Genomic DNA, 14001 nt, shown 5'->3' with positions numbered 1-14001 from the left:
AGACACGAAGCCTACCCCTACTACAGTAGTACAAGTTTATAGGCCCACTAGCTCTGCAGATGATGAAGAAATTGATGAAATGTATGCTGAGATAAAAGAAATTATTCAGGTAGTGAAGGGAGACGAAAATTTAATTGTCATGGGTGACTGGAATTCGACAGTAGGAAAAGAAAGAGAAGGAAACGTGGTAGGTCGGTATCGATTGGGGCTAAGAAATGAAAGAGGAAGCCGCCTGGTAGAATTTTGCACGGAGCATAACTTAATCATGAAAGAGGGTTGTATACATGGAAGAACCTTGGAGATACTAGAAGGTTTCATATAGATTATATAGTGGTAAGACAGAGATTTAGGAACCAGGTATTAAATTGTAAGACATTTCCAGGGGTAGATGTGGACTCTGACCACAATCTATTGGTTATGAACTGTAGGTTAAAACTGAAGAAACTGCAAAAAGTGGGAACTTAAGGATATGGGACCTGGATAAACTGAAAGAACCAGAGGTTGTACAGAGTTTCAGGGAGAGCATGAGGGAACAATTGACAGGAATGGGGGAAAGAAATACAGTAGAAGAAGAATGGGTAGCTTTGAGAGATGAAGTAGTGAAGGCAGCAGAGGATCAAGTAGGTAAAAAAACGAGGGCTAGTAGAAATCCTTGGGTAACAGAAGAAATATTGAATTTAATTGATGAAAGGAGAAAATACAGAACTGCAGTAAGTGAAGCAGGCAAAAAGGAATACAAACGTCTCAAAAATGAGATCGACAGGAAGTGCAAAATGGCTAAGCAGGGATGGCTAGAGGACAAATGTAAGGATGTAGAGGCTTATCTCACGAGGGGTAAGGTAGATACTGCCTACAGGAAAATTAAAGAGACCTTTAGAGAAAAGAGAACCACTTGCATGAATATCAAGAGCTCAGATGGAAACCTAGTTCTAAGCAATGAAGGGAAAGCAGAAAGGTGGAAGGAGTATATAGAGGGTCTACACAGGGGCGATGTTCTTGAGGACAATATTACGGAAATGGAAGAGGATGTAGATGAAGATGAAATGGGAGATACGATACTGCGTGAAGAGTTTGACAGAGCACTGAAAAACCTGTCGAAACAAGGCCCCGGGAATAGACAACATTCCATTAGAACTGCTGACAGCCTTGGGAGTGCCAGTCCTGACAAAACTCTACCACCTGGTGAGCAAACTGTATGAGACAGGCGAAATTCCCTCAGACTTCAAGAAGAATATAATAATTCCAATCCCAAAGACAGCAGGTGTTGACATATGTGAAAATTACCGAACTATCAGTTTAATAAGTCACAGCTGCGAAATACTAACGCGAATTCTTTATAGACGAATGGAAAAACGTAACAGCCGCCCTCGGGGAAGATCAGTTTGGATTCCGTTGAAATGTTGGAACACGTGAGGCAATACTGACCCTACGACTTATCTTAGAAGAAAGATTAAGGAAAGGCAAACCTACGTTTCTAGCATTTGTAGACTTAGAGAAAGCTTTCGACAATGTTGACTGGAATACTCTGTTTCAAATTCTGAAGGTGGCAAGGGTAAAATACAGGGAGCGAAAGGCTATTTACAATTTTTACAGAAAGCAGATGGCAGTTATAAGAGTCGAGGGACATGAAAGGGAAGCAGTGGTTGGGAAGGGAGTGAGTCAGAGTTGTAGCCTCTCCCCGATGCTATTCAATCCGTATATTGAGCAAGCAGTAAAGGAAACAAAAGAAAAGTTCGAAGCATGTAGTAAAATCCATGGAGAAGAAATGAAAACTTTGAGGTTCGCCGATGACATTGTAATTCTGTCAGAGACAGCAAAGGACTTGGAAGAGCAGTTGAACGGAATGGACAGTGTCTTGAAAGGAGGGTATAAGATGAACATCAACAAAAGCAAAACGAGGATAATGGTATGTAGTCGAATTAAGTCAGGTGATGCTGAGGGAATTAGAGTAGAAAATGAGACACTTAAAGTGGTAAAGGAGTTTTGCTATTTGGGGAGAAAAATAACTGATGATGGTCGAAGTAGAGAGGATATAAAATGTAGATTAGCAGTGGCAAGGAAAGCGTTTCTGAAGAAGAGAAATTTGTTAACATCGAGTATTGATTTAAGTGTCAGGAAGTCGTTTCTGAAAGTATTTGTATGGTGTGTAGCCATGTTATGAAGTGAAACATTGACGATAAATAGTTTAGACAAGAAGAGAATAGAAGCTTTTGAAATGTGGTGCTACAGAAGAATGCTGAAGATTAGATGGGTAGATCACATAACTAATTGGGAGATATTAAATAGATTTCGGGAGAAGAGGAGTTTGTGGCACAACTTGACTAGAAGAAGAGATCGGTTGGTAGGACATGTTCTGAGGCATTAAGGGATCACCAATTTAGTACTGGAGGGCAGCATGGAGGGTAAAAATGGTAGAGGGAGATCAAGAGGTGAATACACTAAGCAGATTCAGAAGGATGTAGGCTGCAGTAGGTACTGGGAGATAAGGTTGCTTGCACAGGATAGAGTAGCATGGAGAGCTGCATCAAACCAGTCTCAGGACTGAAAACCACAACAACAACAACATAATAACACAGATCAAGAGCTTAGAGAAGAATTGAAACATCACGAAAACTCAATAAGTAGTATGCAAGAGACAAAAAAAGAAAGAGGAAGGGCAGAAGGAGCATGACCAATACCTATTCACGTATAGTGGAGTAAAGAAGGAGACAAGAGATAAAACAGGAGTTGGAATACTTATCTATAAGGACTGCAAAGATCTTATTGGGGAGTTCCAATACATCACTGAAAGGAGAGTTTTGTTAAAAGTGAAAGTGATTCACCACAATTTGAACATTATCTTTCTGTACAGCCCAGAGGTTTGTTAACCTAGAACAGAACGAGCGGCCTGCTATGAGCAGCTACAAGAAGTTCTGAATCTGATGTCTTAAAACAAACTTACAGTAAAAAGGAGGGTTTTAATGGTCGTTTTGAAAATAGTGTCATCCCTGAACTTAAACAAAATTTAATGAAGACTCTATCAATGATAATGGTAAGATTATGACCACGTTATGCTCAAGCATCGAACTGAGAATAAATATGACCACAAAGAACAGTGTAAATACACTTCTCAGAGCACAAGCTGTCATAAATCTGCAATAGATTCATTCGGCGTTAGACGCTGGGAATTTAATCTCTGCCAGTATGGGTAGTGAGAAAAGCCTACACATTGCATGTAGGGAGGAACAAGATTCCTAAAAAAAACCAATCCTAAAAGAAGAAAAATTTGATGTAGAAACATTGTGGAATGAATCTACAATTATTTTATATTAGAAACGATTAGCAGAGACAATTTAAAAAAACACACATTAATGCAAAGGATAACAAAATCAAGGATGGGTGAAAATCAAAGGAAGAATTGAAGCAGCGGCTCAAGAAGCATTATGTACACGAGTTATAAAGCAAGAGAGGAAAGCAAATGGAACACCATGGTTTCGCAGAGTGTTCAAAGAAATATTTTAAAAAATGAGATGTTCCCATTTGAAATATAAAACACTCAAATCATAAGAGCCCTATGCAGATTACAAAAGAATTTCTAATGAGACAAAATCACTAGTGAATCGTTTCGAAAAGGAATACTGGGAAATCTTTTCTAAAAATATAGAACACGACTTTTATGGGCTGCATAAACAAATTGAAGAATCATACGACGCCAGAAGAAAGAATTAAATGAAATTTTGAAAGCGAACGACGTAAATGACGAATTGGAGATCAGCGTACAGGTAAACGATGGTATAACTATTTCACACACAGTGGCAGAAAAAGCTGTAAGTCTGCTATAAAAATAGGAAACTTCCATGGATAGATGTGATTCCCAATGAGTTACTGAATTATGGTTGATATGTAGTAACTGAACAATTTTATAACACGTAATAAAATTCGAAATGAATGGAGGACTAGTATTTGTATTCTTATGAAAAAATGAGATAGGCCTAAGAAAGTTTCACCCATTTACAGAGGGATGAATCTACTCATTTTAATTCTTAAACTCGTAACAAAAATACTATGAACTAAATAAAAAAAAAACATTATAGCCCCTGCAGAGGAGCGGTATGGATTTAGATCTAGTAGGTCATGTACAGACGCAGTATTGATTCTTAGACAGGTTGTAGAGAAGTCCATTGAAGACAACAGACCAGCTTATCTTTGTTTTATTGACTTACAGAAGGCTTTCGTTGAGATTCAGTTAACAGACGTGGTAAACCTGCTCCACAATCGCCGAATTCCTTCTAACGTAATAAAAGCAGTCGAAATTTATTTCAGCAGCTACATCCAGGCGATAATTGGTTCCAAGTTAACTAGCTGTATCAGTTAATAATGTATTAGACAAGATGGCTCTTTAAGCCCGCTACTTTTTAGTATAGTTATGGACGAGATGATAAAGATGGTATTGGCTCGTGGTTATAGAATGGGGTACGAAGAAATAAAAATCATTGATTTTGCTGACGATGCATTACCTTCAAAAACTTTTGCATATTTTTAACTTGGCAGCCAAGAAGCTAAATACGGTCATATCCCTCAGAAACCCAAATGTATGATCATATCTGAGGAACCAATTAGATGCAGTTGAAAGTCGATGGAAAAATTATTCAGTAAGAAATGACATTTAAATACCTTGGCACTGAACAGACCAATAGTAGAAATATCGAAAAGGAAGTAACTGAACAAGCAGCAAAAGCAAACAAAGTGGCAGGCTGTTTAAAGGATACTACATGGTTTAAAAAGACACACATAGAAACAGATGCAAAGGCAAGAATATACAAAACAATAGTGAAAACTAATGTGACATACGCAGCTGAGACAAGACCTGAAACATCAAAAACTAGAAAACTCTTGGAATCCACAGAAATGAAAATTCTGCGAAGGACAAGCATCAGTGGAACGCACAGATAGACAGTATGGATCAACGGAATGCTGTGAAAATCATAAGAAATAAATCAGCAACTGGTAAAAGAAATATAGACAGTCTAAGGAAAAGATGGAGTGACAACGTGAGGGTAATCTGGGTGGTATTGACGGGAACAGGCATTAGCCTAGGAAGAAAAGAAAAAGAAGAAGAGAAACTGTAGAATGTATATTGTTTGAAATATAACGTATTTATCATAAAAGAATTTTTGAACGTAAAATACGATAAATGTCAAGATCACAACTGCCTGTACAGTACAGCTTGAATCTTTGTTACTCACTGTTTACGTGACAATCGAGCGTACTGGTAGTCGGGCCCATCACATTTAGTACCATTTTTGCTGTGTTTTATGTAAAGTTACGCAGCAAACATTAAGAAGTGTTATATCACGTTACTTCTCTTTTCAGTAGGTCTAGAAGCCATTTTGAAAGGGTGCATCACTTCATTTTCCACAGTCGCTTTAGTATTTCGGCAGCTAAAAACGTCAGTAATAAACCTTATGAATCATTGTTAGTTCCGTACGTATAACAGTTCGTCGATAAAAATGTTTCGATTTCTTCAACCATTTATTAAATATTAGCGATATCTGTTTGACGTAGCATGTCTTGTACGAGTATTTACTTTGCCATCCTAGATGTATTTATGGGACAGAAGCGCTGACCACAGTTTGAGTACCTTATGGAGAAGAATGATTCTTGCTATCCTCTTTGTCCGTGGCTAATGTTTTCGTCATAGCGTCAGAGAAGCGTGTCTCCCTGTGATCGAGGCTCCGTGATGGTAGTTCCTCCGCGAAATACAGAACGTTCGCAGTCGGTATTTGGTTTACTCTCTCTCTCTCTCTCTCTCTCTCTCTGCTCTTCGGAATAACGAGAAGGAGCTTGGGAACGGGGGACACAATATACACAGCACTTCACGCCACGGTAGTGTTCTTTCTTAAGGAATGAGTGATTATTGTTGTGCGGCTGCCGCGTGAAAGGAACTGCGTGCAGGAAGACGGGAATGGCGGAACAAAAGCAGGAGGGGGGGGGGGGGGGGGGGAGAGACTGGCGTCGGCGGACGATGAATGCCGGAGACAGAGACAAAAGAAGAGCACTGCAGCTGCTCGGCACGCAATTCCACGTAAAGGGCGCGCGCCTCAACCACGCCCCTCAAAGTCTCTGCTCCATTCTCCAAGAACAGAGCCAGGGCGACAAGTGACCAGCGCGCCGTCTAGAGCCGATTACAGCAATGTCAACGAAGTATAGACGCTCACGTCTTGTACTCTGAGCTGCATTTCCCCTTCGAATATTCATATGCTTCCCTTCGTTGTATGTAAAGATGATAGGTACAAATATTATCGTAGAAAATATTGATGCAGCACATAGGAAATGTACATGTGATCTGGAAGAATGTATATTAAGTGGTTAACGTACAAGAGCTAGTAAAAGAAAGAGGGGAGGACAATCAAATGGCGGCGAGACAGGTGGGAAAAATGTAAGTAAACTCTTTGATTCGGGAAGTAAACGCCGTAACTGTTAATACATTTCTCCCTCTGAAGGACAAGATGGGCACTGCCTCCATGGTTGTCTACAGAGCCATGACTGTACCCAGGCGACCACCTTTTCGTCTGAAGCGAATCGACATTCACTAAAATCTTTCTTCAGGACTCAAAAAACATGGAACTCGCATGAGGAAAGATCAGGACCGTATGGAGGATGTGTAAGGGCTTCCCGTCGAAATTTATGCATCATACTCGAAACAACGTCGACAACATGTGGGTGGGCCCACATGGACACGTGGACATTTTCCAGAAATTTGAAGTACGCCAACTTCAGACAGACGTCGTTTGACAGACGGTATCATTCTGTTGCAGGATAATGCACGCCCACATGTTGCCAGCGACTACGCTGCAGAAGTTTCGCAGGAGAGCCCTTGCACACCCTCCATACGGTCTCTATCTCTCCCCGTGTGGTTTCCATGTTTTTGGAGCCCTCAAGAAAGACATTCGTGGCCGTCGATTTGCTTCGGACGACGATGTGCTCGCCTGGTTACAACCATGGTTCCGTAGGCAACTGCAAACATTTTTCCATGAAGGCGCTGTCCGTCTTGTCTCACAGTGGGGTAAATGCACAAACAGTTAGGTGGTTACTTTTTAAATAGTAAACAGTTTACTTAGTTTTATTCCATCTCGTTTACATTTTACTAACCCTTATACATCTACGGCCACTGAAATGGAACAGAGTTCTCCTGAATCGGAATATCAGGATCAGCGGTAAATATAGAACCAGGAATTCTAGACGCCTACATTAATTTCTTAGGAAGCAGTCGTTCTTTTTTGTGTTGTCCTGTTCACATCCCTATAAACGTTGCAATGTATAACCAACAACGGTGTCGATTCTGGTCTCTTCTGAATGGAATGTTTTTCTCCTAACGATTCATGAGCTCAGCACAGTGGCTGGGCACAGGGATAAACACACTTGAACCCATCCAGAGTAGAGGGCTGTATCCAGATCGAAATACGCTGGGACTGCACACCTCTCTGCTGTGAGTGACTAGCGGGGAAGGACCACACGTAGGTTTTACAAACCTGGACGAGAGAAACTTTACGTGCTCCTCATACATACTAACAAACCCCATTCGAGATTCTAATCTCTCAAGATTGTACATTAAACTTATCGTCGACTAAAATTCTAGTATGCTAGTCGAAATTCTTAACATTACCACAGTGTGCGTCTTCTTGATTACGAGTTAGTATATTAAACAACTAATTCTGTCTTTTAATCCATCAATAGCCCAACGCCAACACATACATTTCTGCAAGGCTGTAAGACTGTCAAAACATTTCCCACAAAGCTGCACACCCAACTGCACCGTAATTTGTGAGTATGATGGACAATAAAGATTTCTCTTTCAAAATGATTTATGTGGAGGCCGCAGATTCACTAGCTGTAATCTCTCTGAAAAAGTGAGAACCTCATAAACTTCGTCACTCGTCCCTGGAAATTCCATTTGTGATGCTTACACGTGTTGTTATGAAATGTTTTGTTTTCTCATGATCAAATAGAGACTTTGTGGGTAAATTCTACACGGGTCACCATCTCCAGCAGGATTCAGTTATCAACCTCTGAATGTGTAATAAAAGCTTCGGGAAGACAGCCCTTCAGATCCCAGTCTGACCACCTTGGTTTATCTTTCCCCCGGTTTCCTAAGTTATTTACAGTTAGTGGCGGGATGGTTGCTTCCAAAAGGCACGGCCGATATCCTTCCCTATTCATGACCAGTAGAGCTTGTGTTCTGTCCCTAATGACCTACTCTTCCTTCCATTCACAATTGCTTTCGGTTAACGAACCATATAGATAAAAGTGTCATCCAGGAGGTGACGTCTAAATTCTCTTTACAATTTCGATAACTTTGCATTACTTGCTTCCTGTGTGCGCGAGATACGTATGTTTTGTAGCACTATGAGCCGTGTGTCTGTTCGTCGCTAACTACTAGACCTGAAACTGCGGACAGGAACATTAATGTCCCCAATGTATACTAAGTTTCTCTTTGGAAGCACACAGTGTATCTTCTTCTGGTATTTCTGAAATAATGATGTTAGTTTCTGATGTACCAGTGAATCCATTCCAAACATAGATCCCACATTGGGTTGATGCACCACAGTTCCACCTGCTACAACAAAGGCCGCTTATGACTGACTCACCAAAACGACACCATAAGGAGGGCATCATAAGGCACTTCTGTCCTAGGCACCCTGGCATGCAAGAGCTAGTATTTCGGAAAGCTCGCATAGCCAAAGTCGTTCGACAAGCGTTTGGGAAGGAGAATTTGCGACATCCATACACTATTACTAGATCTATGAAGTTGTTAATGTAACGGAAAAACTGCAGCAACGATGTCATGGTTGCCCATTGACTGAACCACGCATACTGGTTTAGAGGGCAAAACCACTACCAGTTAGAAACGACAACGGACCTGACTAGCACATATACCATCAAATTAAGACACTCAGTCTCTGTCATCACCGGCCACTAGCCGAAGGGGCCATAACTGTCCACACACTGAGATGAATCGACAAGCTGCCGTCGTCAGACTGTCTTTGATAGCTGAAAGCCACTGCCTCTGTTAAGACTGGATACTACCGACTTGGTGCCTTTCCAGTGATGGATTACCTGATGGCTGATTGTCACCTGTTGCTTTCCGCCTACCTTTTGGACTGGGAGCTCGTTCCTGAGCCATGTAGCTGCCCAGCTGCCACCACCCTGAGAGGGTAACTGCCGCTACTGTTCATAGCCCAGAGCGGGCACACGCAATGGCCGTACGTCGTGCTGGAGACCGCGGTTTGACCACGGTCTACTTTTATGCCGAGCTCCAGAAAGAGGCCAGCGCCATGGGCACTTTCTTCTGTCAGCTAATGGCAGCTGTCACTGCCCGCATCGGCGTCTCTGCTATTGTGCAGACTGCAGAGGCTAGCTGGCAGCCACCATCACCTGAAGAATAGTCGGCTCACTGTTCTCCTGGCGGGCTACTGAAGACTCCGGCACGCCTTAGTGTCCATGGCCATCTACGTCACGAAGGCCATTGATCCCCTCTCCAGGTCTGTCTCCACTGCCTTAATTGTTACGGAATAAGGGATTAATTGAACTAGCATTGTTTCCATGACACTAACGTCCTGATACCCGTAACTCAAAATGGTTCAAATGGCTCTGAGCACTATGGGACTTCTGAGGTCATCAGTCCCCTAGAACTTAGAACTACTTAAACCTAACTAACCTAAGGATATCACAAACAGCCATGCCCGAGGCAGGATTCGAACCTGTGACCGTAGCGGTTGCGCGGTTCCAGACTGTAGCCCCTAGAACCGCTCGGCCACCCCGGCCAGCATACCCGTAACTACTCCACTGTAGTCACCCCCAGGGAGGTGAACTGCCGTTCAGCCTGACCTATTACAACTAGCTTCACGTGCCTCCATAAAGGTCACACAGCCCGGCTCTAGCGTGTTCCACGTGTCGCCCTGTGAACATCAAATGTCAGTTCAGTTTCCATTACAAACAGAATGTCACGGTGATGCAGGACGGCGGCTCCATGGTGTGACTGTGGTGAAGATGGCACTGGGCCCAACAGAAGTGCTCAGTCATTGCTACATAAGAAATAAACATTCTTTATGTGGATGTCACATCGGATTTATCTCACGGCTTCCATTTGCCAGTGCGACTCTGACAGTTTGCGAACTTCTCAGCACAATTTTCTGCTCAAGTATTCCTGGGAGAAGTGATCTGTTGGTAAACTGTCGTGATTAAGTAACGTGTTCGGTGTATATAAATTTATTTTAACAATTATGGCACTATAAGTCAAGTTGTCCCAAATGGAATGATTGTAATCAGAGTTTAGAAACACCCCGAATGAGCTACTTTAATACTTATAACACATATAACTTGTAGCGAGTGCTTTTAACCGGCGCCACAGACTGATGCTCAATATTGATTGACATGCAAGATAAACTGAAATTCAGGCCACGTTGAGTTCTCAATCTATCAACTCGCCGAAAGAGGTGAGAGAGGTACATCTAGCAACGAAGATAATAGCCATCAGGCAAAGTTTTGCTACTCTAGAGGAACTCTTAACCCGAGGAGGACAAACTGTATGCTAGGGATTTATCCTCCAAGATGACGTTCCAGATTTTAATGACAAGGTCTCACCAAGAAAACGAAAGGAAAAGATGAGACAACAAAGATGATATGACAAAGCTCCTGATTGGCAAGCCACAGTAAACATTTCAACTAATAACAGTGAAACCATTCTCGGTGCCACATAGGGAAGATGGGGGTAGCGCGAACGGAGGTTATTGCGCTCTGCACCTCTGCTGGTCGAGGTGTGATTTTCATGGGGTGATTCAGTGGTTTGTCATATTCGTCCGTTTGAGATCGTTCTGTTGGTTTCGATCGTGGCTGAACTTTGAAAAAAATTATTTCACCATTTTCCATCTCATTTGTTCACAGAGAAAGAAAGGATGTCACCCGATCCTGCAACGAACTCGACATCTCTGAATCATTCTGTCACAGGATAGGGAGACATCTCTGAATCATTCTGTCACAGGATAGATGACTCCTTCAGCCGCCGATTAAAATGACTGTGGTTACGCCGACACTAGGCTGCGCTGTGCCGCACTGCATCGTACGGCGGTGGCCCACGCCGATAACCTGATCAGCTGAAATCTCTCGCTTATCCTGTCTAGCACAGCTGGTCTCTCTTCAGACGTATGCTTGCCCCACAGGAGAAGGCCGCCACGTCAGTCAGTAGCAGCAGCCTCCAGCCGCCGATATGCTGAATACGCCCAACTTACACACCTTGGTTGTCTCATCATGATCCTGCTGCTGATATGTTTGCTTCAGCCAGCCAATCCTGAGAGTAAATAACTCATGCCATGGGCTTGAGTCTTTATGCTTTTCTTGTCTGATAAGTTACTGTGGGTATACACGTAATCTTCCCTATCATTTCCTTTAACAAGTAGAACCTAAGGAAACATACTACGTTCCGTATGACCTAGGAAACATTGCTTGATTCAGGCCTCTAAGTAAGATCGATTAAAATCCGTTAGTATATTGGTTAATAAAGGTTAACCAGGGAGTAGTAGGTGAGCAAGTAGGGTCATACCGCAGTCAGAACACCAGACAATCCCACATTTGAGTCAATAACTGAATATATCCTACAAGAAAGACTGACATTTATTCAGATAAACAAATATTTCGCACTCAGAACAGAAGAAAAGAATACACTGTTGCTGATCATCAGGTTTCACTGATCAACAAAGATATAATTTTTAATTAAGTTACACGATATATTTAGAAAAACACTACTCAGTTGAGGCGAGCAAGTAATGAAAATGCAAACAAGGAGAAGCGACTGTAGAACAAAACTACATCTAACCAGCATCTCGACGTGGAGCTGCTATCTCCCGGCGCTTCGTTTTCCGATCATGTAAATTATGAGCGTCATTTGCTTCTCACATAATGATATATAGTGGGGACTCTTACATGTTCTCAGAATGTGTGAACTCTCAGCGTAAGGCTTTTTTCAGCTCGGCACTAAGCGTAAGGTCCACTGTAACGGTCAGTGACAACGCGAAACAGACGTCACCTATTGCCTTCTTCGGAAAAGTCGACCAAAGTTGGACTACATGATCCGGCTGGGTCCTGTTTAAAGGCTCGATCCCAGCAGGAATACTGCATATTGTATTTGACATCACTTTACATTTACACTCTAAACGGACGTTCGAATAAGAAAAAGTCTCTATTACAATCCAGTTCCGGGGGCACTCTGCAACTCTGCTAGGTTGTGACTGCCTGGCTGGTTCTAGTCTTCAACGACCATCCAGTAGAAATACCCTTACACTCATACTGCCCTCCTTCATACAAATCAACCTATCTGGCATACCCATGTTGAAGAGAATGAGTAATGATTAATTACGAGGAATTACGCCAAAATCAGCCTGCTCAGTTAACAAATAGCATGTGGTCAATACATCCCTATCTCTCTCTCCCTCTTCCTCTCTCTCTCTCTCTCTCTCTCTCTCTCTCTCTCTCTCTCTCTCTCGATGTACTCATCTCTCTCACACTCTTGCCTCTGGAACACATAGAGATGCTTTATGAAAATTTTACCTTTTTGTACACGCTTAACAAAATATCATTCTTCAGTGTAATTAAATATTTTTGAATTTTGATAATTCAGTTAGATAAAAACATCCGTAACTTTGGACATCACACTGCATTATACTGCACTTTTCATGGCAATATATTTTTACGCCAGAACGTCAATTGCCTTCAGTGTTAACAGTGAATGATGTGCTGCTTTCTTTATACTGCAAGCTGTAATCACCCGATAGGATTAATTAAACTAAGCACGGATAATTCTAGTGTGTGGATTTTTACGTTTAATTTAATCAATTAACTCTAAAGACTTGTTTCCTTTTTGCATAATTTTTATGTGTTTTCCGTGGTACCTTTTTTATGTTTTCCGTCGGTATATTTTTTAGTTTAATTATTTGTCTTGAGACTCTGGGAGGACTACTAAATTCTTGTTGTACTGTGAGATTTAGTGGCGCTCCATTTGCCTCGAACCATCTGTTGATATTTTACAATATTAACTAAACAGCCTGGTGTAGTATGTTTTGGTTTTGCTATGCTAATCACATCTGGAAGAGGCATAAATTTTGATCTTGTAGTAGAGACTGTGGAAGTAAAGAAAATGGACTTAGGTGACGTTATATCTCTTCCTTTGCCTTCTTATGTCTTTTCGCAAAATATGTTCTGACATCAAATTACATTACTTTATTCTAGTTGTAATTGTTAAACAAGGCGTCACTTTCTCGTATCCGCTGACCACATAACTCGTTCTGGAAATACGGCAAATGCATTAACATGTTCGTAACTGAACCAGACATATGCACAGAAATTGAGAACGTTTTCTGATATTTTTGGTATATGTTGTGGTGTGTGATGTTCCTGTTTCGATGTAAGAGACGGCTTTAACATCTTCTAATGTTGTCAGACTAAATAAGCAGTACATAAATATACCAAATTTAAATGGTTTAACGTGGATGTGAAATCCGTGCCTTCCTTACACGATTCTTGCACCCTAACCAATGTGCCACCTTGCTTTATTCTTGTTAATTGCTTAATGAGTTTCTTTTCCTGTAATGGGATTTGGTTACTGCTATCTATCACCATCATACAGAGTCTTTCTTAATACCTACTCTCCTATGCACTTCAGGTAACATTTTTTTAGGAAAGATGCAAATCAATCACATCTGGCATTACTGAAGCAAGAAAGTAGTCTAAAGTGATCATAAATACAAACAATATATTTGTATATAAGAGTATCTATACAATGCCAGCGCAGTGTGTCTATATAATTGTTGTCGACCTCTTCATATGATTACAGTTTGTATGTACAGTGTTGTGGCAACGGCCTTGCCGCAGCGGATACACCGGTTCCCATGAGATCACCGAAGTTAAGCGCTGTCGGGCGTGGTCGGCACTTGGATGGGTCACCATCCAGGCCGCCATACGCTGTTGCCG

The 14001-nt window shown here is 41.7% G+C and overlaps 1 pseudogene; it reads left to right on the top strand.

The window, feature by feature from the left end:
* The first annotated feature begins 13883 nt into the window (after positions 1-13883).
* Positions 13884-14001, top strand: LOC124596970 (annotated as a pseudogene).

Source organism: Schistocerca americana, chromosome 2 (assembly GCF_021461395.2).
Source record: "Schistocerca americana isolate TAMUIC-IGC-003095 chromosome 2, iqSchAmer2.1, whole genome shotgun sequence".
Lineage (NCBI taxonomy): Eukaryota > Metazoa > Arthropoda > Insecta > Orthoptera > Acrididae > Schistocerca > Schistocerca americana.
Note: the sequence above shows the minus strand (reverse complement) of the source record. Positions and strands in the feature narration are given on the sequence as shown.